This window comes from Chlorocebus sabaeus, chromosome 16 (assembly GCF_047675955.1).
Source record: "Chlorocebus sabaeus isolate Y175 chromosome 16, mChlSab1.0.hap1, whole genome shotgun sequence".
NCBI lineage: Eukaryota > Metazoa > Chordata > Mammalia > Primates > Cercopithecidae > Chlorocebus > Chlorocebus sabaeus.
In genome coordinates, this window is record NC_132919.1 from 13,078,024 (window position 1) to 13,105,657 (window position 27,634).

The window sequence follows — 27,634 nt, forward strand, 5'->3', positions numbered from 1 at the left end:
CACCTTCAAGTAGGCCCAAGTGCCTGTTGCTCCCCTCTTTATGTACATGTGTTCCCATCATTTAGCTCCCATTTATAAGTGAGAGCATGTGGTATTTGGTTTTCTGTTTCTGTATTAATTTGCCAATGATGATGGCCTCCAGTTCCTTTCATGTTACTGCAAAGGACATGATTAATTTTTATGGTTGCATAGTATTCCACGGTGTGTATGTACCACATTTTCTTTATCCAGGCTACCATTGAAGGGCATTTAGGGTGATTCCATGTCTTTGCTATTGTGAATCAGCATTGTATTTTTAATAGATTCATTTCCTCTCAAATTGTATTGAGGCTAAGACATACAACAATCTTATTTGTTATTATTTTACCTGATTTTTTGGGGTTATTTCTGCTCATTTATGTGGCCTTTCTTTTTTCCATGCTGCTGGTTTTTATCATATACTTTATACTTTTTGGTTTCTTTTTTATATGTAAGAATTAAGAAGCATGCTGATAGTTGTATGGAGTTGATGTAAAGTTTCTGTGTACATTTATAGGTAGGTCTGTCTTGCTGCTGGGCTTCTGGGAAGAGGGAGGCTGGTTTCCCTTGAAGGCGGCCTAAAGTAACAGAACTTACTGCTGATGAAGTTAAGGTTATTCAAGTGCAGAACCATAAAGGCTTTACTCAGTACCACGAGCAACTCATAATACAAACTCTTCCTGGGAAATTTGTTTAACTTACTTAGAGGAGGGATTTTTATAGTTTTTACTTTTGGAGGAAATAATAGACTTCCCAGGCTCAGGGTGAAGGCAAGGTAGATGGCACTGCCACTCATGGTTACCTTCAAATAATTACCTTCTTCCCCGTTCCTTTCATCCAGGCTTCACTCACCTTTTGTGCCTGTCATCTCCAATCTAGGATCACTTATAAAAGGGAGCTGGGGACCAGGCGTGGTGGCTCATGCCTGTAATCCCAGCATTTTGGGAGGCCAAGGCCGGTGAATCACCTGAGATCGCGGGTTCGAGACCAGCCTGACCAATATAGAGAAGCCCTGTCTCTACTAAAAATACAAAATTAGCCAGACGTGGTGGCGCATGCCTGTAATCCCAGCTACTTGGGAGGCTGAGGCAGGAGAATCGCTTGAACCCGGGAGGTGGAGTTTGAGGTGAGCTGAGATCACGCCATTGCACTCCAGCCTGGGCAACAAGAGCAAAACTCCGTCTCAAAAAAAAGAAAAAAGAAAAAAAAAGGGAGCGAAATGATGGGAACACACGAACACAAAGAGGGGAACAATAGACACTGGGCCTACTTGAGGGCAGAGGGCGGGAGGAGGGAGGTGATCAGAAAAAACAACTATTTTGGTACTAGGCTTAGTACCTGGGTGATGAAATAATCTGTACAACAAACCTCCATGACATGTATTTACCTAATAATAAGTCCCTGAACGTAAATATTAAAAAAAAATAAAAGAAAAGAAAAGTAACAAAAGAAAAAAATAGGCTGCTAAAAAGTGAAAAATAAAAATCATGGGTCCTCATGGATCTACCTGGAGGTGTCTCCTGCCAGGATGCCCAGTTCTCTCCTCTATTTCACTCCGTATACAGTCCCATCTGCCTCTGACATCCAAAATATTTTGGAACTGCTTGTCCGCTGACATCAGCCATTCCCCTTCCTATGTGGCCATGGGTTTATTTCCTTGCATAATGACACCGACATTTTCCTGAAGGTTGGAAGAGAAGGGAAAGAGGAGGCGTGTGATGGACCCGCCATCTTGAATGGAAAGCCTCAAATTACTTCTCCAATAAAAGACTTCAAAAATCAATAATAAACGGGTGAATTACCAAATATAACACACATTAATTTAAGTTGCTTTTGTCTTCCAATTTATAAACAGATGGGAAGGTTTTCGAGGATTGCATTTTATATTTATATGTCTCCTCATATTTTATAGGACTGAAGGGGCCCTTGGAGACCATTCTGACTGTGTCCATGAGGAGACCAGAGCCCTGAGCAGTGAGCTCTTAACTGACTGTGGAGAAGCCCTTCGGTTCTGGAGTAAGATCCGTCCCACTTGAATTGTAGCTTTTACGCTGACTGCGAGATTTTGAGCAAGTACTGATTTCTCTAAGAGCCATTCTCTAATCTATAAAATGACATATTAATGGAACATGCATAATAGAATTATTATGAGGATAGAATGAGATTACGCATGTAAAGTGTTCAGTACCATGCTGCACCTAATACCTACTGCTGTTATCATTAATTACTATTACCAAGCAGGTTTAAACTACTAGTGTACCCAATTTGTTTTTATGGTAAATGATCACCTAATTTGTTATCTGTTCACTTTGTGACATTATAAGTGAAACCAGTTGTATAAGGGAAACGAGAAAAGAAATTTAATTTTGTTAGGAAGAAAGATTAAGAGAAAAAATTACTGCTACAATGAGGCAAATAGAACAAAAAAGGAAGAAGCTGGGAGCAGAGTCCCTGTGAGCAGTCCTCACAATCCCTATGTGTGTGTTTGTTTCGCCTAAGCATTTTGGTGCCTTTGTAAATGCCAATTATTAAGAACAACTTTCAAATGTTTGACAATAGCAGAACTTGGAATTAAGATTGGAAGGAACTAGATGGATGCAGACACACAGCGTTTTAGAGCAATTGGATGGAAGAAAGAGAAATATTAGGAAGCATTTCACTTTTCAACATGGGACTCGGTCATAGTGTAATTATACAAACAGCCTTCTGAGCACAGAAAGCAAAACAAACCAAACTTCTGAGTGGGAAACAAAAAGAAGCCTTAGGACAACCATAAATGAGATAATGCAATGGAAAGAGAGAAGAAGCCGTTGGAGCCAAGATGGAGAGCGGGGTCTTGGGACTTGACACATTTAACCTCAATGTCCAAACGCAAAGATCAGTTCTATAGTTATGATTCAGGGGCTCTCATATCATATAGTTATGATTCAAATTCCCTCTTCTCGGTGTTGTATTCATTTTACAGGGTCTCTCTGCTGACTGACTGTTTTTCCCATTTGTCTGACCAACACAGGCAGGGTATGAGTAAGCTCCTCCTGGCGTACATTGTCCCCTTTACTGGGTCAGTGTTTATATTCACAACACACCGCCCTATATGAGGTGCTCTTTCGGTTAACCCCACACAGCTGCTAATTAGCAGGTCACTTGCGGGTTAGAGGTGCGCTTGTGTTGTGCTTCTTGGCTGGCTGTTGTGTTATTATAACAACTGTAAATGCCATATGCAGCTGCCATACGGGCTGTGCTCAGAAGGCTGTTTGTATAATTACAGGCATTAGCCAGAGATGGAGCCTGCCAGCTGACATTCAGGAGGCAATAATAACTTAATTTCCCTCACAGCAAATTGGCTCTCTAATAGGGAATTTAGTTATTCTCTGGACTTAGGGATGGCTTGAGAATTCCAGCGAGCACATTTTAGTCCAGTTATTATGATCAGGGGCAGGGTAAGCACACTCAGAACCAAGTCAGTTTCCTGCCCTAAGATCCACTAAGAGGTGCAATCACTTCATATGATATCATAACTCTTTATTTCCAAAGGAAAATAATGTATGTATGTAAATAAATAAATATATATATAACATACTTCGAAGAATACGTAAGCATTCCAAAGATGAGATATCTAAATATACAGATGTGTGTGTGTGTGTGTGTGTGTGTGTGTGTATACAGTTGTCCCTTGGTATCCAGGGGGAATTGATTCCAGGACCTCCCCTGGATACCAGAAATCAGTGGATGCTCCTCAAGTCTCTTACATACAATGTTGTAGTATTTGCATGTAACCTTTGCATGTGCTCCCTAACACTTCAAATCACCTCTAGATTATTTATAATAGCGAATACAATGTAAATGCTATGTAAATAGCTGCTGTGCTGTATTGTTTAGGGAATCATGACAAAAAAAAGAAGACTACTATTTTTTGGCTACAGAAATAATTTTTTTTGGAATATTTTCAATCCGTCATTGATCGAATTCCTGGATGTAGAATGCGTGGATATGAAGGGCCAACTGTGTGTGTGTGTGGGGGGGGGTATTCAGGGAAATACACTTCATTTGGCTTCAGTGAGGGATTTGTCACCATAAGAACAACTTTAAAGGCGCCATGAAAGATTGTTGCCCACCGAATGTCTTAGTAGTGGGCACAGTTCAGAAAATTCTATCAGTGTTTGGAACTGAATCAATTTGAAATTCATCTGGGAGCATACTGCGACTGGAGCTGCACTGTGTCTTCGCTTATGTTTTCTCTCAGACAAAATATTTTTCCTTCCATTCTCCATCCAACAAACACTAGTGAAAATTCCATTTCCTCTGTGACAGCTTTCTTTCTCCTCCTCTTTCTACCTCCAGAGAGATAAAAAGATCATATGATCTCTTTCTTTTTGGTATTTTTTAGTACAATCATTAAAACATTTTACGTCCCTTATATTATAATTATTTGTGCCCAGATCTGTTCCCCGAGTGTTAACTGGGAGACTTTTCTAACAGCGTCTGTTTCTTATCCATCTTTATAACACCTGTGATGCTTTTCCCCTAGCAGGTGCTAAAAGCGATCGTTAAAATGATTTAAATATGTATACATATGTGTATATATATATAATATATAATGATAATCATTCTACATTTTAAAACTTGCATAGAATTTCAATTACATGGCAAGGACAGAAATTGTTTTAAAAAGTATAATTTGGATTTATTTAAAAATAAAACCTACTTTTTGTGCAATATGTATAAATATATTTTATTAAATATGTATATGTTATATAGTATTAATATTTCATGTAATGTGTGTATGTATATATATTTATACATATATTTATACCTACACACATTCCTAGTCGTATTTATTCATATCCATATCTACGATTTGGCTATTCTGTGCAATTTAAATAAGATTATAAAACTTTTAATGATCTAAAAAGATGTGATATCCTCTGAAATGACAAAAGAAAGTTACAAAGCATTACACGCACTATGAATACAGCTTTGTATTAAAATAATCTAGTAATTAATGTTTGTGCACCAAAAGTCTAGAAAGATAAGCATAAATGATAATATTGAGTGTTTCTATGTGGTGGGATTTAAATTGCTTTTTATTTTGCTAACTGTATTTTGTAAAGTGTTTACAATACGTATATAATGCTTTTGTATTCAGAAAGAAATTACTATTGATATATAATTTGATTAATATAGTCCCAAAATTCCATATGAAGAAAAATTTTAGCATGTCTAAATTCTCTTTAAAATTGTGCCCAGACCATAAGTGTTAGTTTTCTATGGTTAATGAACAGGCTTAATTTATTTTCTATATATTAATATCTCAGGGTTGAGACAGGTGGTGTGTTTCAGAGCTCACAGGTACAACAGGGGGTGGGGGCAGGAAGTCAATATATTTTGAAGAGAAAATGCTGGCACTGGAGTTAGAGTAATATTAAATGAAGCACAGGCTTTGTGTGTTTAGCTATTCATTTATTTCTTGTTTATTTTGTAAGAGGGTCAAACTTAGATTGAATAGTGTCAAAGGAACAATTAGCTAAAGCTTGATGAGCTTATACCACATTTCAGACAGTGCTGTTCATACTGAAACCGGGTCTCTTTTAATCTTTATAGCTACTCTTTAAAGTAGGCTTTTACAAAATAATTGTGTCCATTTTACAGAAGAGAAAATTTAGGCCAAAATTAGACGGTTTTCTCATGTCATAATTGTGGAGCTAGAACTCAAAACCAGTCTGTCTGACTCTATAGCCTAGGCTATGTTTGCCTTCCAAATGGCAAATATTGGTGAGTAAAGGGCTTCAGTGTGTTTTGATGTTGTGGTTCTTTATGTTTTGCTCTCACGTTGATTTTATATATTACGTCATGAGCAAAGGCTGTACTGAGTGCAGTGGATGTGGCTGGTTCCCTTACCCACATCCTCTTCTCAGGGCCAGTGGTACTCAGGGGAATCACCTGGTCAGGAGATTGCATCCTCCCTCCTCATCCCGGTGGCAGAGAAGGAAGGCAACCAGAGGCAAATGATTGACATGGGAGCGTGAGGTGGGCATTTACTAAGTTCTTATATCGTTTTAATGGTGTTTTGAGCTGATTCTCTAGTATGTTTCAAGAGTACAATCATATCATATACTACGAGTGGCAAGTTTACCTCCTCTTTCCCAGTGCTTTCACCTCTAATTTCTTACAGTTGGTTAATAATATTGGCCGGCGCCTCCAGAAAGGGGAAAAAAACAAATGTCCATGATCACTGTTGATGAACATTCTTTAATTGTCCCTGATTTCCGTAGAAATCCTTCAAGTATTTTTTAATGAGGTAGGAGGCTGGCTTCTGGATTGAGTATTTTTGCATCTATGCACCTCTTTGTTTTATTAATGTATTAAAACAACAGAATTGTTAAATTGCAAAGATAGAGGAATCAACTCATTGTAAAAGTTGGTTAAAAAAAAAAGGAAGAGAATCAACATTTATTCCGTGTTTCCCTATTTGATCTGTGCCATGGGTTGCTAATTAGTAGGTGAGAGAAAACATCTCTTTTCAGAGTATTTCAACTGATTCATGAGAAAAAGAAATGAGAGAATTAGATTATTGGTATTTTGCAATCTCCAGTGAATTAATGGATCTAAGCATTGGGCATCAATGACTGAACATTGTAAGGAAACAAACAACTAGATATTACATGTCTTCTGATGAGAGACCACAGTGCCACCTTTATCCTGCAGAAGTATAAAACCCAAGTCTGATCAGTCCTTTAGATCTAGATGCTAACATGCAGGAAATACAGAGGACAGAGGGCTATGTTAAATTCCACCATGAGTGTGCAATCTGTAAAATTCAGGCTGTGGGAATATTCATCCGTCAAAGGCTTATGTTTCTCAACAGATAGATTGGAAAAATAAAAGAATAAAAGGGGAACTTGTCGATTAAAAGAAACTTAACAGGGATATCACGTTTTTTTAAGTTCACAAGTATGGTAAAATGTATAGATGTACACTTGATAATAAAGCAATACAGAAGTGCAAGGAGGACTTACTCTAAAGGTTAGGACGGTGATACTTTTATAGGGAGGGATAGGCTTATAATTGAGATAGAACACATGAGTTTGTGAATTTGTAGAGGACTTGGTCTGGTGAATATTCAAAGCAGCCAGCTTTACAAAGCTAAGATTACCAGGAAGATAGTTATTTAGGAAGCAAAGCAGATGCATCATTGGCACAGCAGCTTGCTGGCAAACCAGTCTTCTGATAAAGCAAGACCTGATCTGTAGCATTTTGCTCATTTTTATGGTGTAAACACTCCAACCATGGCCATTTTCAAGCTACCGAGGAGATGTCACTAAACATGGAGATAGAAGGTGTGTTTATGTATTCATCCATCTGACATTTCACTGACTTGTGAAAGCCACTTCCAGGAGACTGCTGAGAAAATGGTCACCGAAGATAAAGCCCGTGATCTTCCACATTTGCACTTGTGGGGTTTATCGAAATGTGTTTTTATGAACATAAACTTTGCTCTGTTTTGATCAAAGCTCAACCTAAGATAAACGACCTTTGTAAGAATCAAGTCAGGGGATCAGCGGACCCTTGATCCTTTGCTTCCTTTCTCCTTTGCATTAAGAGATGTCAACCCTTCTACTGGAAGAGGGGCAAGAGTATTTCTGAACCCTGATCTTACGTTGTAATGAAAAAATTCTTAGAAGAAAATGTAGAGGGTGAAGCTGAGCGGGTAAATAATTTAGAATGCCTGAGTTATTGAAGGGCATGGAGAGAGAAGGCTAGGAAGTGAGATGCTGGTGACTTGAGGGATTTAATATATCTGCCTCTGGGTGGAAAATAGAAGGAATGCAGCAAAACTCCAAATGTCTGTATGTGCTACCCTGTGGATTAAGTCAATGTATACCTTTCAGGGAAATCAAATTTAATGGCTTAATGACTTTTGAAAACTGATTTAGAAGACATGAAATATTAATATAGCCTACCCCGCAGGTCTCCAGGCTTTCAGGGCAGTGAGAAAGCTCATGAAGCAAAATTTCTCTAGAATCGCTGTATTGCTGTTTCCGAGGTCACCAGAAGCTGGGAATCTGGCTCTGCCTCTGAATTATTTAAAATCCAGCTTCCTGGGCCCCACTCCAGAACTACCGGATCAAAGGATTTTCGGAGCAGGGCCTGAAAATACCTATTTTCCAAAAAACCTCTCCCATGGGTTCTTAGATGAGCAGTCCAAAAACTGGCATTTTGGAAAGCAAAGAAAGTGGTAAAACCCTTAGAAACATTAAATTTAACAGAGTTTAACTGAGTGAAAAATCATTCACAAATCGGGCAGTCTCTGAAGCGGAATAGATTCAGAGAGGCTTCAATCCTGCTATGTGGTTGGAAATTTACGGACAGAAACAGCCAGATTGGTTGCAGCTCAGCGTTTGCCTTATTTGTTACAGGGTTTGAACAGTTGGCTGCCTGTGATTGGCCAAAACTCAGTGATTGGCACAAGAGTAAGTTACAGTCGGTTTACACGTCCAGTTAGGTTAGTGTTCAGTATGTACAGATAAACTTTCAGGCTGGGCGTAAAATATAGAAAGAGGCAGCTTTGGACTAACTTAGTAGAAGTACTAACAGCTCATAGAAACATATTTTGGGGCAGAAAACATGGCAGGAAGGAGGAAGGACTGGAGTGAAATAAAGAAGACAAAAGGAACAACTATTTGCCATGAAGCTCAAAATGTGGTCCAGGGACTCAGCCTGTGGTTCAGCGCCTCTGGCACCCTTTCCCACGCGGATGACATCTCTTTGTCTCTGGTCTGTACCATTCTAACTTCACGTTGAGTTTCTCTAACCACATATATGCAAATCTAAGATAAATATTTCTAGCATGACCCTGCTACCACTCCTGGTCCCTGGCACTTTCACAGGGGATAAGCGATTTAAAGCAGCCATTAATCTTGAATTATGGACCGTCAGACGTAGCATGCACAGGGGCAGCGGGGGTCGCGGACTTGACTCAGGGACTCTCTCTGAGATGGTAAAATCACACCTCATAAATGCCTTTCTGGGAACAAAATGTGCCTTTCCTAACACTAAGGAAAATCAGGTAAGGAGTGAGAACAACACAGTGAAGAAACTTTTTCTCTCAGTTCCCATTAGACCGAAGTTTCACCTTGTTCATTTCACTGAAGGAAATGCAGTGTGTTAAGTCTCCAGCCCTGTTCCTTGCAGACAGTAAACCCTTGGTCCAGGAGAATTGCCTTCCCATTCTCTGTGAATCCAGTGGACACTCAGAAAACATGAACAGTCTGCAGCTGCTTCAAGAACAAGATCCGGGAATATAATTATGCAATATACTTCAGTACTTGAATTTTGCTTCCGAGTCAAGGGGGGACTGTGGAGTTGAGTCCCTAAGTTCAATAACCGTGGATGATTTCACTGAAGTACTGGAATAAGCGCAGGGCTTTTCAAACTGGCCTCTGTTTTAACATCATTGGAAAACACTGTGAAGAGTTGTGGTTAAGAGCACAGGTTTTGGAATTAGAAGGTGCTGAATTTGAATCTTGACCCTTTATGATCTTAGTTACCTTTTTTAGCCTTTCTGAGACTTTCTTGCTTGTAAGATTGGTATGTGTAAATATGTGCACTCTTGTATATACATTGGTAATTATATATAACAATATATTCATACATATATATACATTTGCTTCATGGAGCTGTCATGAGCAATTACATCATGGACATAAAGAGCAGAATTCTTTGTACTTTTCCTCAGTAACAGTAATTGCTGTTTACATGTTATTACCTTCTAAATGTACTCTCAGTACTCCACCATATATAAACTAGAAGGAAGAAAAATCTATCCTTATCATCTTGTTTTGAAATCCAGGTGATTAGAGGCTGTTAGTCGCAAATTGATGGTATCATTCTTTGCAGTATCATATACTATTATACTATTCTCTCTTCAAAATTATGTTCTTGTATTATTTACATATTTAGCCAATTACTGTGTCTTTGTGAGCATCTGTGTGTGTGTGTGTGTGTGTGTGTGTGTGTGTGTGTGTGTTACATGAATAACTGAAGGGCTTGAATTTCTGTGTCCCGTATCTGTAAGGGGAAAACATCGTAGACAGCCTGTCATTTTAACAAATCTCCCTGGTGATTTTTTTTCATACACTAAAGTTCCAGAGTCTTTCTGAATTCTCTTCTTTTATGTATTCATTCATCTGACAACTATAAAGTGGGTGCCAACTTTGTCCCAAAAGTCAAAAGGGTTTAAATATTGCCGAGAGAGTCTAAGTTCACTTAGGCTATTCTCTAACCCTCAGAAACCTTGACTTTATCGCTCAGGAGATAAGACCACTTCCTTCACCCTGGGTCCACAGTAGCATTCTCTTTGGTAGGCACATATGAAACCATGACAGCATGAAGGGACTGATGTCTGCCTGAAACAATGACTGTTTCAGTGCGGATAGACATTAAGGTGTGCTGGACCAGGCCTCAGGGAGGAACAGAGTCCTGAGAAATGAGCCTGGAAAAGGTGGGTAGAGGGCAGATTGTAAATAACCGTCCTGATTTAGACAGTGCCGCCGCGTGTCTGGCACTTTGCTTTACAAATGTTATTTTATTTAATCAGCATAACATATAGGTGTTATTATAACCTGACATTAGCACATCAAGCGTCTACTTTTAACTCCAGCCGGGGCAAAGACACTTGGAAAACAGAAGCATTCCAATCAGGCAGCCACGCTGGGCAGCAGAAAACTGTGCAAAGCAAAACGGAGATCCAAAGTCTGAAGTGTCAATTATATTTCTAACAATTGCATATTGACTTCATTAGCCGGCTAAATGGTACCTATTTTAGCATCCCGCCAGCTGGAGGGATTTCCAGTAGGAAACGTGAGAAGGGAATAAGTCTAGGAATCTCAGGTTCCCCAGGGCCTTTTGGAATTCATACAGATGAAGCAAGATAAGGTCAGCTCTAACCTCCCTTCCCTTCTTCCTGCACCCTCTTCGTAGTTAGCTCGTGAATGAATAAGAGCAGAGCACCTGTATCTGTCTGTAGGAAGCCGGGGCTGCTTTGCTCACATCCCTTTGGGCCTCTGAGGCTGAGTTCCCCTCAGGGATGGTAGGCAGAAGCAGAAAGAATCCATTCAGCGCCAGCTCTCTGTGGGAAACTTGTATCTCTTTGACATGAGGATTCTTTATTATATGCTTCCTATTACATCTTTAGCAGAGCTTTGTGTTGGCTTTTCCCATAGGTTAAATATAATGATGGGTAACCTAATCCTGAAGGTAACAGAATAATCTTAGAGGACACAAGGCTCTATTTAATTCTTGCCAAATGACAGAATATACCCAGGCTTTGAACAGGCCCCTGCAGAACTCCAGTAAGTTTTTGTGTCTTGCCGAGCTTGGAGCCAGCGTCTTCCCTTTCTATTCTTTTTCCCACTCCCAGGCAGGATCTGATTTCACACCAATTGGTCTGTAAGAGGATAATGGTATCACAATTCAAGACAGGCAACCATGGAGAATTGTTTTATATGCTTCTGATACTCAAGAAGTTTCGGTGGCCTGGGCTTGTTCTCAGTTTTCAAGGAGAGTCAATTCCAGGGCAGAGGACAGTGTGGCAAAGTAGAAAAAACACAGGTTTTGGAATCAGGTTGACATGGGTTGGAAACACAGCTCAGTCTCTTGTTAACTATGATCTTAATCAGTGTCTGGGCCACAGTTTTTTAATTAGTAAAATAATGATAGAGACATACCCCGCTAGTAGAAATTATGCAGGAAAAAGATGAAGGAAATGTGTAGAACGCCATTTAGCGGTGGGGGTGGAACATCTTTTCACACGTGGGTTCATTTTTAAGATCATTTGAAAGTAGAGTGTTGCCCAGTCACTTCTTCCCAACTTCGGATTGCAGCTTTTTTTCTGCACAGCCAACAGTCATTGTGTCTGATATTGGCAGAGTAGGACGTAATAATTTTGATATGTTTGGAGACAGATTTTCTACCTGAACACTCTCTCTCTCTTTCTATTTATATACACACACACACATATATACACATATATACACACACATACACACATATATACACATACACATAAGTATACACACACATATACACACACACACATATACACATACATATATACTATACCGAGGGCTTTTTATATAGTGAAATAGACATTGTTTTAGGTGCTGAGGGTTTATGTAAATAAGAAATGCACAGTCCCTGTCCTCAAGGAACTTACAAACTGATAGGGGAGCTGAGTGCTACAGAGATGGTGATAGATAGCACGTGCTTGGGCTGCAGTGGTTGACGAAGAAGACTGAAGTCAATTCTGTCAGCAATGGGAAAGAGTCAGGAGAGGCGTCAAAGAGAAGGTAACTCTTGAGCTAAGACTTAAGGATGATTTGCTGTTCTAAAGGAAGACGATCAATGACAGCAAGTTCTAGACAGAGAGAGCTGCTTGGGTAAATCAATGGAACTGTCTGGGCAGAGCAGGAAATGGTTAAAAGTTCACAGTGGCAGGAGCGTGGAGCAGGAGGGAGTCCACAGATGACGTTGAGAGTTGTCCTGGGACCAGGTTCTGAAGGGTTTCCTGAACAAGTTAAAAGTTAGACTATGATCCCCAGTGCTGTTATGGAATAAACAGAATATTCTCTGTAAGGAAGTGGGATAATTGTATTTCCGCGTTAGTAAATTACTTTGGCTGTAATAACGAAGAGCATCTCTTAAAAGTTAAGTTGTCTGATTCACATTTTCTGTTTGGGGTTCGTAGTATTTCTTGTGTCTTTGGCTTGAAGCTTTTCAACATTCTTAGCCATTACCTTTGTGATTATGGCCTCTGCTTCATTCTCCCTCTGTTCTTTTTCTGTAAATTTTATCATATGCCATACGTCTCTTAGAATCTTTTCCAAATTTTTCTTCCTTCTTTCTTTCTGTGATTATGTAATCATTGATGTAATCTGTTTTTGTAAATGAAGCTTTATTGGAACCCAGCTATGGCCACTCATTTGTTTATTGTGAATGGCAGCTTTTGCAGTCCAATCAGAAGTGAATAGTTTCAACAGAGACTGTCTGGCTACAAAGCCTAAAACATGTACTATCTGGACCAGAAGAAGTTTCCTGATCTCTGGGCTGATCTATTGTTAAGCAATCTGTTGTGTTCTTTGTTTCAATTATCCTTTTTTTAAGCTATGCAATTTCTAGTTTATTCTTTTTGTTTCCAGCTCTTTGCTTAAATTCTCCTCCTTTGAATTTTTAAACATATCTATCAGTTACAACCATTTTAAAATTTATGTCTGAATAACATCAATCTCTTTTTGGCATCTCTTCTTGGCTTGTATGTAGATTTTTTTTCTTCTCTTGTGTCTTCGCCATTTTGTGTCTGGTCCCCCGGTGTAATGTTTATTAAATGGTGACTGGTTTATGATATATTCCAGGGTAATTTTGAACCTTTTGTCTAGATAAGATTTTTTTTAGTTTAGATAGGATCCACTACAGTTTCTTTCTTTCTTTCTTTCTTTTTTCTTTTTTTGAGACAGAGTCGCGCTTTGTCGCCCAGGCTGGAGTGTAGTGGCGTGATCTCAGCTCACTGCAAACTCCACCTCCCAGGTTCAAGCGATTCTCCTGCCTCAGCCTCCCGAGTGGCTGGGATTATAGGTGCCCACCACCAAGCCTGGCTAATTTTTGTATTTTTAGTAGAGATGGGGTTTTGCCATGTTGGTCAAGCTGGTCTCGAGCTCCTGACCTCAAGTGATCTGCCTGCCCCAGCCTCCCAAAGTGCTGGGATTACAGGCATGAGCCACTGCACCTGGCCAGGATCCACTACAGTTTCTAATAGGTAATTAGTTTGGGAGTAGATATGCGTAATCCCACCAGGGGTTGAGCTGATGGGAGGTTGTTCTTCAATCTTGTGAAGGCTGGTATATTTCAACTTACCCATGTTTTTGGAGACAATCTCTTTGAGAGTCACAATAAAATCCAGAGATGTTCACCAGGGTTCCTCTTCCCTGGTGGGCTCTGAATTCCATCTCCCATCCCCACTCACAGATGATTACTTTCTGCTCAACTTCTGAACCACTGCTGTCTGTTTACCTTGTTAGCTTGCTACCTCTCAGCTGCTGCCTTCGAATCAGCAAATACGTTGAACAGAAAAGCACTGCTTAATATTAGGCCCACATCTTTGCCTTTCCATTCTTTCCAAGATCATGGTCCTTCACGACTTCTTGGCTGAGTAACTCTCTAAGGACTTCAAACAGATTTATTTGTATTTTCTTGAGCTTTTATGATTGTTATTGGAAGGGGAACTGGTCTACATCTAGCTACGCTGGCATTACTAGAAGTAAAACTGTGGATTCTACGTAACTTGCAATGCACAGAAATGCAAGACCAGTTCAGAAGAAATTGCATCCATTTGAGAAATAATGATGACTTGAACCAAAGGCTGTAGTAGTGAGTGGTGAGTAGGATACACAGATGGAAAATAGATCTGTGAATGACGTTTAACATCATTAGCCATCACGGAAATGCATACTAAAATAATAATGAGATACTATTACCTACCTATCAGAATGGCTAAGATAAAAAATGACAACACCAAGTACTGGTGAGGATGTGGAGAAACTGGATCACCTACATTGCTGGTGTGAATATAAAATGGTACAGTCACTCTGGAAAATAGTTTGGCAGTTTCCTATAAAACTAAACAGGGTATTACCATCCAGCAATTACATTCTTTGACATTTACCCCAGAGAAATAAAAACTTATGTCTATATTAAAAAGAGAACATGAATATTCATAGCAGCTTTATTTGTATTATCTCCAAATTGGAAACACCTCAGATGTCCTTCAATCAGGTGAATAGTTCAACAAACTTTGACACATTTGTACCATGAAATACTACCCAGCAATAAAAAAGAACAGACTGTTGATCTGCACAAAAACTTGGATGAAGATTGAGAAAATTTTGCTTAGTGAAAAAAGCCAACACCAAAAATTTACATGTGGTATGATTCCTTGTGTATAACATTTTTGAAATGACAGAATATTAAAAATAGAGAATTGTGGTTGTCATCGGTTAGAGACCAGTGGTGGAGATTGAGGGTGCAGAAGGGAGGTGGATATGATTTTAAAAGGCAACTTTACTTGTGGTGATGAAACTCTTCAGTGTCATGACTACAATGTATACACACAAACACAGATCAGATGTGATAAAATTATATAGCACAAATTGTATAGCACAAATACCCATGGACACACACACACACACACACACGTACTAATAGAACTGGGGAAATCTGAATAATGGTAGTGTATTATGTCAATGTCAATATCCTGGTTGTGATATTGTACCAGAGTTTTGCAAAATGCTATCATTAGGGGAAACTGGATAAAGAGTACATGGGCTTGCTACTATTTCTTACTACTCTTTGTGAATCTAGAGTTATCTTAATAAATAATTCGAATAAAATCCAACAAACCAACAACAAAAGAATGTCACTCAGAATTTCACAAGGTTTTTAAAAAATTTATTTTTGCATATTTTGTTACGCACACACATTTTTAATGGAAGGTATATTATTATGTAAGTATTTTACATTCTGATCTTGTGAGCACATTGTTCAACCAAATATATGATTCAGGGTCTTTATTTGTATGCAAAATAGTCCTTTATGTTTCATTGAAGCAGAAGTATCTGTTAAAGGATATTAAATAGTTTATGTAATCTCCAGGACAGCTCTGGTCCTTCTCTAGAGAACGTGTGTGACTCTAGACTGAATCCCAGAAGCTCTGGGACTGCTGCCCTGAAGGTCCAGACACCTCTGTCCTCATGCCTGCCGGAGGTCAGCTGCGTGAGCGTGACTTTTGACTTTTCTTGTTATTTACTTCTGAATCCAAATGTCCTCTGGTGTATCTAATGTGTGAAACCTAGACCCTATGTCTGTATCCTTGAATGTGGAGATTAAGCTTTCTGGATTCTACCTTAGGAAGGTATGATCTTTTAATGTGGAAAATGAACAAAACCTAAGGTGCATATTTTTTACCAATTGTTTTTCAAATATTGAAGATTTTAAGTTTTGTTTTGAGGCTGAGGCACTGGTCTTACTGTAGTAATTAGACATGTGTGTTGTCAGACTTGCGTAATCCAGAATTCGAGACAGCAAAATCTGTGTTGATGTTTTAACAAAATCCTCCCACTGCCTACAAACAATTTCACCCTCCGTAACATGACATTCAAGACCTGTGTTCTCTTCCCTCCATCTTTTCACAGACCTTGTGCTGCAGACAAATCAGATTTTCTTCCCTGAACATTCTATTCACTTATCTGTGTACATGTTTTCATTAGTGCACTTTCCTCAGCCTGGTCTACTGTTATCCCCTTTCTCTTCTTATTAACATTTTAAAAATCTGTAAGGCCTCAGAAAAAAAATGTCCATTATTAAATGTGCTAACGTCTATGAAAATATCAACGTAGTTTCATGCACATAATCAATAAGAATTAGTTACTTCATTTCCTCCATTTCTGACACAGTTCATGAAGCTTTTCTTTATTTTCCAATTATAATTAATTGTTCTTGCTTCTGTTATATTTTTAGCCACAGCTATTGTGAATTTGCCTGTGTCCAGTTCACTGTATTGGGTAGGTATGCATACATAAATGATATGTAATTTAAAAATATTTTTACCATTGTAAATTTTATTCCATGTTAATTTAAAATTTTATTCAAATATGTTTTTGTAATATGATTTGATATATAGTTTTCAATGATATATGTGCAAAATATATTTATTAATCTCTCCTTTTGAGGATATTGCTTTATCTTCCTTTCTTCCTTCTTCTTTCCTCCCTCCCTCCTCACACTCTTTCCTTTTTCTTCTTTTCTCATTCCTTCTTCTGTCTCTCTCTTTCACTCTTTCTACCTCCTTTTCTCCTCTTTTCCCTTCTTCCCTTCCTTCCTTTCTTTCTTCCCTCCCTCCTTCCTTCTTCCTTCCTTCCCTCCTTCCTTCCTTTCTTCCTTCCCTCCCTCCTTCCTTCTTCCTTCCTTCCCTTCTTTCTTCCTTCCTTTCTCTCTCTTACATTCATTCAACTAGACTAAAATTAGTATCATATATGTTGTACGTGTCAGGATTAAATTAGAGAAACAAAAGCAGTAAAAGATTATATATATACACATGTATATGTATATACATATACATATGTGTGTGTGTGTGTATATATATATATATGGAGAGGGAGAGAGAAAGAGAGAGAATGAGAGAGTAAGGAATTGTTTTACAGGTTGTGATGATGTCCAAGGCAGCCACCAGGAAGAGCGTACTGGATATCTAAGGTACAGATAAAATTTTTCTTCAGGGAATCCTTTAAGAGTTTTCAACGATTGAATCAAGCCTGCTCAGATTATCTAGAATAATCTTTTTTTCTCTTAAAATTGCTTGATTATGGACTTTAATCATATCTATAAAGTATCTTTATAGAAATACCTAGATTAACATTTGATTGAACAGCTAAGGACTGTTCAATCTGGCCCAGTCAGATTGACAAACAAAAATAAGTGTCACATATGCCTTTGGGTGCATAAATGTGAGAGATTCTCCAAGTTAGACATTCAAAGGTAAAATCACCAGGACACTAGCACAATCATTTTCAACTTTATGAGATAGTCCCTAAAGTGGCTGAACAGATTTCCACTCCACTATCAATTATGAAAGTTGTTGGCCGGGAGTGGTGGCTCATGCCTGTAATCTCAGCACTTTGGGAGGCCGAGGCAGATAGATCACCTGAAGTCAGGAGTTCGAGACCAGCCTGGCCAACATGGTAAAACCCCTTCTGTACTAAAAATACAAAAATTAGCTGGGCGTGGTGGCACACACCTGCAGTTCCAGTTACTCAGGAGGCTGAGGCAGGAGAATTGCTTGAACCTGGGAGGTGGAGGTTGCAGTGAGCCGAGATTGCACCACTGCACTCCAGCCTGGGCTACAAGAGTGAAACTCCATGTCAAAAGAAAGAAAGAAAGTTGTTATTGCTTCTTATTCTGTTCTGGAGCCACTTTCTCTGGTTACACTGGGGTAAGGAGTCCAATATGCCTCTCATGTATTATGTGTGGCATTTTCAGTATCCACTCCAGGAACACACTTCTGCAGTAGGAGGAGTTCCCATCAACATAGGATGAGTAAAAGTCACCCACAGAGAGGTAGAGGAATCTAGGGGAAGGGGACAAGTCATCCCCAAAATAATTTATCTACTGGTTTCCAGCCATCTCTGGAACTTCTAAAGATGATGAAAAGAAAGAAAGCTGGAGTACCCCAGGAAGCAACAGAGTCCTCCTTCACAAGCTCACCAATCTTAGCCCCATCACAAAGTTGTGTAGACTAGTTCACAAATTGGGAAGAAGACCGTTCACAGCTAGGTCCCACTTGCAGATAAGAGACCCAGCAGGATTGGCTTTTTTTCAGAAGCAATTTCAGAGTCATTCCTACTACAAAAACAGTGGTCCCCCCATCACAGAGTACTGAACATTGCACCTAAGACTGTGTAAGGAAGTGGCATACAATCGTCATGGAAAACAGCAGGGAGTGGTCAAGACCTGGGAGTGACTGCTACCATATTTGAGCCCAAGGAGACAGTTCTCCTTAAAGCCTGTCACACAGGAACAGAGCAGAAAGCTGCTTTGATGGTCATGGCTCAGGGAGATATCTCTAGAGAGTCGAATTCTTTGTTTTTGTTTTTGGTGTTTTTTTTTTTTTTTTTTTTTTGAGACGGAGTCTTGCTCTGTCCCCCAGGCTGGAGTGCAGTGGCGCGATCTCCACTCACTGCAAGCTCTGCCTCCTGGGTTCACGCCATTCTCCTGCCTCAGCCTCCCGAGTAGCTGGGACTGCAGGCGTTCACCACCGCACCCGGCTAATTTTTGTAATTTTAGTAGAGACGGGGTTTCACCGTGTTAGCCAGGATGATCTCGATCTCCTGACCTCATGATCCGCCCGCCTCGGCCTCCCAAAGTGCTGGGTTTACAGGTGTAAGCCACTGCACCCGGCTGAGAGTCAAATTCTTTAATGCAATATAAAGAAAACCATACACTCTCAGAATGAAATACTATCTTCTGCTTAAATTTTTCTGCCACCTGACCTACTAGTGACCTCACTGTGTGTTCTGTGATGTCAATTATGCTGCAGCTGAGACTCAGTCAAATGGGGCCCCATCTCACACATGCTCAACCTGAGTGTCCCTACTTGTCCAAACCCCTTATAGATTAGATTCTCCATGAGTATGGCTAAAAGTCATAGATTGAGAGCTGGAAAGCACCACCATCATCATTTTCCTCTCCTCTTTTCCCAAAGAGCCCTGAACACATACAGTGAACATTTAGTCCAGTCCAGGGAAAGAAAGGACAGAATAAATATGTATCCTATTTGATATTTAAGGGAGGAAGAAGAGGTATGACTGTTTATCTTGGCCATTAGCATAGGAAAGTCTGTATCATATCTATTTCTTACAGTATAGTTTATTTTTCCCAACTTATTTGGGTTTGCCATCTTAGAAATTTCTGGGTCGGGTGCGACGGCTCACGCCTGTAATCCCAGCAGTTTGGAGGCCGAGGTGGGCGAATTGCCTCAGTTCAGGAGTTCGAGACCAGCCTGGACAATGCAGTGAAACCCCGTCCCTATTAAAATACAAAAAATTAGCCGGGTGTGGTGGCGTGTGTCTGTAGTTCCAGTTACTTGGGAGGCTGAGGCAGGAGAATTGCTTGAATCTGGGAGGTGGAGGTTGCAGTGAACCGAGATAATGCCGCTTCACTCTAGCCTGGTCAACAGAGTAAGACTCCCTCTAAAAAAAAAAAAAAAGAATTTCTAAGTGTGTGTGTGTGTGTGTGTGTGTGTGTGTGTGTGTGTGTTCTATACAGGGAAGGTTAACATCAGGGTAGGGGGAGCACAGAGAGACATCACCTACTCACTACTATCTGGGGCTGCCTAAACATCCAGCTTGAGCAGATGAAGCTTTCCAAATAACCATGTTAGCAAATAATTGTTCACGTAGTGACTATAAAATTACACCAAGTTTTCCTGTGTTTAAGAAAAAGATACAGCTCTTAAGAAACATAAAACTCAGGAGCCAAATAAAGATGGAGCTGGAGGTGTAGAAATGGATTTCCGCTGGGGATGATAAAATTCCAAAACATCATGAGGACTTTCTCCCCCAAAATGCGAAGTAAGGGAGCAGTAAAGAAATAGTAACTTAAATTTATTTTCTTAAGAGACTGAATCAAAGTTTCTGTAAACTTTGTTTGTTAAGACAGAAGTAATGGATGCTTCATCACTTGTTTGGCAGCTCCCAACAAATATTAAGTTTTAGACTTCAGATTCAACAAATGTTTATTGATGCCCAGACTTTCTCAGGCATGGAGCACATAATGTCATTTAAACCTCACCGTATTTCTTTGAAATAAATAGCCTTACTAGTGAGGCAGCTGAATACCACTGAGTTTAAGTAATTTGTTAAAGCTCATGGCTACTAAGCCATGAAGCCAAAGTTCAAACCAGGTATGGGTCCACGTAAGTTAATGAATCTTTTGATAGAAAGGGAAAAGTAATGAGTTATTTCTGGAAAGTAGTCTAAGAAAATTTGTTCAAATACTATTATTACTTGAGGTGAGACACCCAGAGAAATGGAAAAATGACTATGAGCAGAAGCTGGGCTGGCCATTCCTTTCTGAAGTTTATCTTCTGTCATTCAAAAAAAAAAGAAGAAGAAAGAAAAAGCTCTGTGATCCCCAGACAAAGAATAATTTTGCAAAAGTTCAGTGGGCTTACTTGTTTCCCATCTGGATTTAAGCTTGACTTTGACTCTCTAACACAGAAAAAGTTAAGGAGGTTCTAATGATCTGTGCTGGAAAAAATTACAAATGATAAATAAGGATAATTGGTTTATCCTATTGTAAGATCATTGGAAATGCCCTTTACCTATGGATACCCAATTTTTCAGCTAGTAAAGCAAGACTTACGTTTGGTGGTTCTGACATCAACAGTGTAATGATGGAACACTAAAGGTTTGAGGCTATCAGGCAATGAAGGTCGTACCAGTATTGGCAATGTAACTACAAGAATTTTGGGGGGCCAAATCCTCAGAACACCTGAGTTCTGGGTTTCAGATCAAGTCAAAAATCTCATTTTGGCGGGTAGGGGTGGAATATGTAACCTTGAGGTCTTTCGCAATGATTTTTTTTTTTCCATTATATATCACAATTTTGTTTGTTTGTTTGTTTGTTTTTGTTTTTGAGACGGAGTCTGGCTCTGTCGCCCACACTGGAGTGCAGTGGCTGGATCTCAGCTCACTGCAAGCTCCGCCTCCCGGGTTTACACCATTCTCCTGCCTCAGCCTCCGGAGTAGCTGGGACTACAGGCGCCCGCCACCTCGCCCGGCTAGTTTTTTGTGTTTTTTAGTAGAGACAGGGTTTCACTGTGTTGGCCAGGATGGTCTCGATCTCCTGACCTAGTGATCCGCCCGTCTCGGCCTCCCAAAGTGCTGGGATTACAGGCTTGAGCCACTGCGCCTGGCCAATATCACAATTATTTTTAAACACAGGTGCTAAAATTTGTCGTACATAGTTTTTCAAAAGAATAAATATTTCTTTTAAAATACCAAATACAAAGTCTATAAAAATAAGTAAGCAGTATTATTTTAAAAATATAAAGATGTTTATTATTAATAATTTACAATATTTTAAACTATGCAGGCCTTTTTGATATGAAAATATTTTTAAATTATTTGAACGTCAGAAAAATACATATATAATGATCTACGTTTTGATTTTCCTCCTATGTCATAGATGCTTATCTGGTGCAAAATATGGTTTGTTTCAACTAATGGTCTTGATATACTTTAACACCACTGTGTGTAAAAAGTTTATACTGTGTGTAAAAAGTTACACTTAATAGTACAAATTATGTTGTGTATCACCTAGGAAATGAAGCTAGAAATTACATAAAGCAGTCTTTAGAGCAAAAGCATAAATTAATTCAATTTTTATTTCCCATGTAAAGCTTCATGTATTTTAAAATAGAGTTTTAAGACATTTTATGTACTAGATGTTCTTACAATTAAAGATGTAATGTATCCTTATTATTTAAAGGATGTCTAGATTTTTAAAAAAATAATAAAACTGGCAGTTGATTTTCTTTTTGCTCCTCCATCTCCAGGTAGTCAGTGTATAAAATATGTGTTTCTCTGCAACTTTATTTATTTATTTATTTATTTTTATTTTTTGGGATGGAGTCTCGCTCTGTTGCCAGACTGGAGTGCAACGGTGCAATCTCGGCTCACTGCAACTTCCACCTCCCAGGTTCAAGTGATTCCCCTGCCTCAACCTCCCTAGTAGCTGGGATTACAGGGGTGCACCACCACGCCTGACTAATTTTTGTATTTTTAGAAGAAACGGGGTTTTGCCATGTTGGCCAGGATGATCTTGATCTCTTGACCTCGTGATCTGCCCGCCTCGGCCTCCCAAAGTGCTGGGATTACAGGCGTGAACCACAGTGCCTGGCCCTTACTAAGTTTTTTTAATGAACCCTCCCATACGTATTACTTCGTTTATTTTGTAAATGGCTTTGTATCTTTATGTTAAAAAGTATATATACATACAATTTCAACTAGCTATAAAAGTCCCACCTGTATGTCACAGCATTTGGAAAATAAGGAAATAACAAGTAAAAATATAAATTACCAGTAATTTAATTACTCAGAGATGCTACTTCTTTGCTTATGTTGTTGTTGAGACGGAGTCTCACTCTGTCACCCAGGCTGGAGCACAGTGGCACAATCTCAATTCACTGCAACCTACCCCACCCCAGGTTCAAGCAATTCTACCTCAGCCTCCCGAGTAGCTGGGATTACAGGCACCTGCCACGGCACCCGGCTAATATTTGTATTTTTAGTGGAGATGGGGTTTTACCATGTTGGCCAGGCTGGTCTTGAACTCCTGGCCTCTTGATCCACCCGCCTTGGCCTCCCAAAGTGCTGGGATTATATGCGTGAACCACTGCGCCTGGTGGAGAGCTGCTGTTTTATGTCTTTTTATTATAATTGTTTTATATTGGAACAGTTTTAAAAAAACTGAAGCTGTAAAAATGGTACAGAGAGATTCCATGAACCCTTTGTTCAACTTCACATGACCACAGTACATTCTCAAAGTGAGGGTATTGCCATTGGTATAATACTGTTAACTACTAAACTACAGACTTCATTTGAATTTTACCAGTTTGTACATGCACTTTTTTCGTGTATATTTCTCTGAAATTTTATTACACTTATAGGTTCATGTAGCTATTACTGCAACCAGGATACAGAACTCTTCCATCAACACCAAAAACCTTCCTCCTCTTACCCATTAGTAGTCACACTTTCCCCACAACTCTAAACCCTGGCAACCTCTGATTTGTTTTCCATCATTATAACGGTATTACTTTAAGAATATTATATAAGCAGAATCGTAGAAAATTTAAACTTTCGGGATTCCCTTTTTTGGTTCAGTATAATGCCTTCGGGATTCACCCAAGTGGTTGTGTGCAATAATTTGCACTCTTTAATTGCTGAGTAATATTGTGTTGTATGGTTGTACCACAGTTTTTTTTTTTTTTTTTTAGCCACTCATCCATAGAAGGTCATTTCAGTTGTTCCTAGTTTTTGGTTATTACAAACAAAGCTGTTATGAACATCCGTGTACAGGTTTCAGTAAGAACATACATTTTCATTTCTCTAAGATAAACACCCACTAGTGGGATTGCTGGATTATATCATAGGTATGTACTTACCTTTATAAAAAACTACCACACTCCTTTCTAGAGTGCCTGTGTCATTTCGCATCCGCACAAGCAATATAGGATTCACACCTTTTAAATCTGTATCCTTTATATAAAATTAGGTGCTTGTTATGTAATTTGATATCACATCTTAAAAATTCCTTGAGTATTCTTTGAAATCACTATTTTATTGTCTGCAAACTATTTTATCTTGTGGGTATACACAATATATTTTATCAAACCACTCATTACTGGATATTTAATTTTCAAATTTTTGTTAGGAGAATTATCATTACGATCAATGTCTGTATTAGTTAGAGATTGGCCGGGAAATGAGAAATCACTCTAGGTATTTTAGAAGGAATTTAATCTAGGGAATTTACGCTACAGGAGGAGCTGAAAAACCAGTCGCTGAGCAACCCAGGATCTAGAGAGAGAGCAGGAGGTTGCTATCAACCCTGGAGGAGGAGTGATAATATGGGGAACTGGAAGGCAGAACTACAGAGTGGGAACTGGAAATATGACAAGGACTGCTTGCAAAGTAGTGGAAACACAGATTTCTGTCTGCTAGCAGCTGAAGCATAGATAAGACAGAGTTGCTTCCATTTAGGTCACAAAAGCAGGGACAGAGTTGAGAAGTATCTTGGATTCTCCCCTCCTCTGATCTTCTTTTCTGCTAGTGCCTCCCACAGCAAAAACTCTCCAGAAACCTGAGGACAAGAGAGCTTGGGAACAGTTTCCCAGCCTTGGGAACAGCCTGAGCAGTTTCCTCAGAATGGCAAAGGTGGGTGTGAATTGATAGTAAACAAGCCTGAGGTTGAAGAGCACATCATCCTGGCACACAAGTGTTTTTGATTATTTCCTTAGGATGCATGCTTAGAGATGGAGCTGTAGAATGACCAGATCAAAAGAAAAACCATTTTGAGGGCTTTGACATGTATTTGTTACATACCACTAAGTTGTCCTGTGGAGAAACTGCACCATTTACCCATGCCTTACAGTCCCTGGCACTGAAACTGCCATTTGAAAACAATACCCCAGTGTGATAGAAAAATAAATTATTGGCCAGGTACAGTGGCTCATGCCTGTAATCCTAGCACTCTGGGAGGCTGAGGCAGGCAGATCACCTGAGCTCAGGAGTTCACGACTAGCCTGGCCAACATGGCGAAACCCCGTCTCTACTAAAATACAAAAATTAGCTAGGCATGATGGCGGGTGCCTGTAATCCCAGCTACTCGAGAGGCAGACACAAAAGAATCACTTGAACCTGGGAGATGGTGGTTGTGGTGAGCTGAGATCGCACCACTGCACTCCAACCTGGGTGACTGAGCTAGACTCTGTCTCAATTAAAAAAAAAAAAAAAAAAAAGAATATTCAAATGTTTTTAATGTGTTTTACCAAAACTTTATCCTTTTCATGAGAATTGATGGCTGACATTCCTTCTTATTTTCTTTTAGATGTTTACTCATTTTAAAAGCAGGTTTATGGAGGTATAATTGAGATACAACAAACTGCACATATTTAAAGTGAAAAATTTGATAAATTTTCCTGTATACATACACTGATAGAACCACCACCATCAAGAAAATGAACATATCCATCAGCTCCTACACTTTTCTCTTGCCCTTTTGTAATCCTCCCTTCTACCTCTGTGCACCTGCCCACACTATCCTCAGGCAACCACTTATCCACTGTGTGTCACTCTAGATAGCCTTGCATTTTCTGGGAACTTATATCAAATTGAATCATATAGGCTATTCCCTCTACCTCTCTCTCTCTCACTCTCATTTCTTGTTCTAGCTTATTTCACTCAGCATGATTATTTTGAGATTTATCTGTGTCATATTTTTTGTTCATTTATTTTTATTCCTAAGTAGTATTCTATTATATAGATGGACCACATCATCCATCTACCTTTTGATGGACACTTGGGCTGGTTCCAGTTTTTGGCACAAATGAAATTGCTATGAACATTTGTGTGCAAGCGCATGCATGGACAAATGCTTTTTATTTCTCTTGGATAAATAATTAGAGTGGAATGAAAAGTATATGTTTAACTTTTAAGAAACTGCCAACTGGCTGTTTCAAAGTGGTTGTGGCATTTCACATTCCCTGTGGCGTCTGGGAATTCCAGTCTCTCCCCATCTCTGCCAATGCTTGGCATAGTCAGTCTTTTATATGTTTAAACATTTTTCCTCATGTATGTTGCAAATGTCTTATTGTTTTGAAAGAGCTGCTTTTCTTAGCTCCCGTTTGATTATTCCATTCTCAGTGTGGACTATGTATTTTATCAGATTTTCTAAGTTGGCGCCTGGCCTGACTTTACCTTGGTCCCCGCAACCATTTCCTCATTTCCATCAGGGATTTCTTAAAACTCTGTGTTCTTCTACAAAAGAGATCATTCCCATTATCTTCATGGCTCCTCAAAATAACCATGAATTTTTGTAAGCTAGAAAGCAAGCTAGTGTAATATCACAATGTGATAGTCTCAGTTTCTTCTAAGCGTTTTTATACTGCCCCCTGTTTTTGGTCAGAGACAAGGTCTCTAACTTGAAACATGGCCCTCACAGGCAGTTGCCCGGTCAAACTTCATTTTTCATGACAGCGATACCCAAATGCAGAATTTAAAGCATCTGGTAAACAACACTAAACTCTGGATGTATTCCCCATGTCACAATGGCACATTTGCAAATTGAGTTGCAGAGTTAGCCGTAGGGAGCTTCTCATTGGTCTCCAATGTAAATGTAAAAATGTAGCTCTCTGAACAACCGTAACTGTTGATTTGTGGTATGTGTTTGGAAAGCAAAGCATTTAGGCACTGGCCCAAATGTAAAGTGCAAATAAGGCCTACAAGGCAGATGTTTACTATCCTCAAACAAATGGACCAGAGGGCTCCATGGATACTCCAGCTGTTGATTTGCTCCAGTTTCAGAGAAAAGAGAGTCCCTTCATATGAAATCACAGTTGCTTTTGCAAAAACAGTTATGAGTGAAAAAGACATTGCCTTTTAGAAATATAATCTGATGATGATTTGTTTGGAAATACATTGAGTCCAAGCTCCTTCTCCACTCTCACAGGGAACAGGATTGCATTTTCTAAATAAGTGAATGGTTATTGGGATGTATGATATATATTTATTAAAAAATTTGTTTAGCAAAAAATTATTCATAATGTATGTCATACACTTTCAAACAACCTTTGGACTCATATAACTTAGATTATAGAAGTAGAAGACAGATGTTATCTAAAGAACATACAAACAGATATGTGATTAAAATGGAGATGAATGTCTCCACAGGAAAGTACAGAATGCTATGTGAAGGTGTATATCTGGGACTTGCCTTCGTCTGGGGTTTTCTCTAAGAAATGATATTTGATTTGAAACTTGAATGATAATTAACTGGATGAGGAGATGAGAGAAGTGAATTCTAGTCAGAGGAAACAACATATCCAAAGGCCCTGTATCAGGAGGGAACAGAGCCCTCTTAGTCCCTGAAGAAGGCCAGTGTAGATGGCATGAAAAGGAGGGTGATACAAAAGGCAGGCAGGGGGCTGACACTGAGGGTTTTATTGACCATGTTAAGTTGCTTTGGTTTTGTCCTAAAGGAATGAGAAAAGTCACTAAAGGGTTTGAAGTGGTGGTGATTCATCTGATTTCTGTTGCTGAAAGATTGTTCTGGCTGCTTTGTGGAGAGCTGTTTAGAGTGGTATCTGACTGAAAGCAAAGAGACCTGAAAGCAGGCTGGGGCAGGAAAACCCTGGGTGCCGGAAGAGCAGGTTTGGGAGTTCAGGTCAGTTTCAGTCATGATGAGTTTCAGGTGACTTGGAGGCACTCTGAGGGAAGACAAATGGGCA